The sequence below is a fragment of the Cryptomeria japonica genome, chromosome 3 (genome assembly GCF_030272615.1).
Source record: "Cryptomeria japonica chromosome 3, Sugi_1.0, whole genome shotgun sequence".
NCBI lineage: Eukaryota > Viridiplantae > Streptophyta > Pinopsida > Cupressales > Cupressaceae > Cryptomeria > Cryptomeria japonica.
Window position 1 is genome coordinate 698453719 of NC_081407.1, and position 2629 is coordinate 698456347.

Sequence of the window (2629 nt, forward strand, 5' to 3'; positions counted from 1 at the left end):
GGCATACTAGAATCTGGTGTAGGAACCTCTTCTTCCGATAACTAAACATATTGCTTTAGTTCAGGGGGGGGGGCAGTTCTCTTTTGAAAGAAATTTCTTTTCATTCTCTCATTTCCAACTGGATCATGTCATTGATCTGGAATCACTAAGTTTAGAGGAAGGTTGTTGCTGACATCAATGAAAAGGCATTTCTTGGTGGAAAAACCCTAGAGGAAATTTTTGGCAAGATAAGTATCATCTTTTTCAATTCATTCTTTCATTGTCATGTCATTTGTGCTTGAGAATATTGTGAATAGTAGTAGAGCAAGAGAGAAAAGAAAATGATCATGGAAAGCAAAATGATCAACAGAGAGTCAAGTAGTGCAGAGTTTCAAGTTTTGGAAAGAGTTTTCTTGGATGAATTCAAACCAAAGAAAATAATAAATGTAGAAACCAATTTGAGTAATGATGAGTTGCAGAGAGTTAAGGAATTGGAGCACAAAGGCCTAAATCTATGGATTGAATTCCCTTGGTTTGATGATGTGGAGGTTAATTAGAGTGATTCTTAGTCGTGTGAAGAATGAAAACATCGTGTTGGATAAACCCTATCAAATTATGAAGGAGATTATCTCGGTTATCACTAGATAATGTGAAAATGGAGAAGTTTTGGCTAAGAAGTCAATTAAGAATAGAGAATTGGAAATCCTAACTGGTGTAAAGGGTAATCAACAAGCTCTAATAATTGACAAGATCATCAACCTTGTTGTGAGGTATGTTTCTTACAACATTTCTTGTAAAGTTTATTTTAGAAATAGAGAAGGTGTGACTTCAACAATTGTTGTGTATATGGAACACATTCTTTTGATCGAAGATAAATTGTTTGACGTGTGAATTGTTGAGAGAATTGTTATTGGAAAATATCAGGATGACAAAAGAACATAATTACCCCTTTTTGTTTGGTTCATTGCTTGTGTGTTTGGTCATTGTTTGGGATCCCTTCCGAAGAAAGAAAATGTAATATGAGAATCTGGTGTCCCGGTTGTAAGACATATTCATATATTTGAATATTTTAGACAATAAAGAGGAAGTATGAAATGCATATTTCAAAACCTTTATGAACATGTGGAGTGTCGGTTTGATATCCCTTGTTCTAGATGTTCCTCCTCTAAAAAAAAAAGAAAAGAAGACAGTTTGTTTCTATGAGTGTTTTGGAATCAAATAAAAGGAAGAAGGATCTGAAAGAAGAAGATATTGTTGTGATTGAGGATCTACACTCTAGATTCTCTTGTAGCTGAAGGAGAACTAGTTGTTGTAGAGTAGGAGGATAAAGAATCAGATGATGAATCAAATTTACTGGAGTTGGATGGCAACATAGATGGAATCAAGAAAATTGGTAAGATATGGCTGATTTCTATTGAATCAAATAGAATTGAAAATATTTTTATGAATCACTTGGTTCATAATAGTATCAGTATTGAAGACATCAATAATTTTCTTCCAGAGTCCCTTTGTGAAATTCTAAAGGAAACTTTATCTGAGCAATCCATTGAGGCTAGAGTTTCAAAAGTAAAAAGAATTGAATACAGAATTTGTTAAATGAATGTGATGATGTGAGTAAAGCTTTATTAGTGTGCATTGAGGAGTTGAGAGATTGTATTTACAGTGCTAGGAGAGTCTACAAGTATTGTATCTCTTGGTTGACAAATGCAGTGAAGTACAAAGCTAAAATTGATGCTATTGAAGATGAATTGAGTTCATTAGGTAAATCTTTTTAAATTTTTGGATGCCAAGGTGTTGGCAAGAGACACTGAACTAGAAGAGGTAATTGCTTGAGGAGTGTTTGGGTGTTGTCATTGATGGCAACTCAGATCAGAAGCTTCATCCAGAATATGAAGAATCATCCTATCAGAAGTTTGCCAAAGTAAGAGTACATTGAGTAGAACTCAATTTTGGGTGCACATTTTTCTTTGGGGTGGAAGAGGTAATCAATTATATGATTATAATAGCTTAGTCCACAATCCTAGCCTCAGTTATTGATTCTCATGCAAGATTGAAGATCCAACATTCGACATTTCAAGAAGAACTGGGTTATTTGGGTAATTAGTGGTGTAGTGTGTTATGTATTATCTTTGGGATGATTTTGTTGCTTGGTTCTAAGTTCAAGGTTATTGAGCCAACATATGTGAAGCATACAATCAATTTATTTTGGCCCACATGTGTATTAGTAATCGGATTGAGCGAACTCCTTTTTACCCATTTCATGTTTTGCAAATGTTTTTGAAGTTGACATGTTGGTGACCTAAAACAAGTGATGTGGATATATAAGACTGATCTATATGATCATTTTTGTGATCGATGTTGGTGTGCAAAGATTGTATGAGCATCTATGCATAGTTTCATGTGTCCTATCTTTGGATTTATACTCTGGTGTATGGTAGAACAACATAACAAAGCAGTATGCCAGAACAGTGGAAGTAAGATACTTTGTGCTTAACTAGAACTACACTTTGGCATTTGTAAATTATATTCATCAGTTCAAACATTCAATTTATTATTTGTAAACATTTGTAGGAAAGTGGTTCCTCTAGGCATTATAACCCTCTCTTGTAAGTGTGAATGATCTATAGGTAGTCTACATGAATGCATGTGC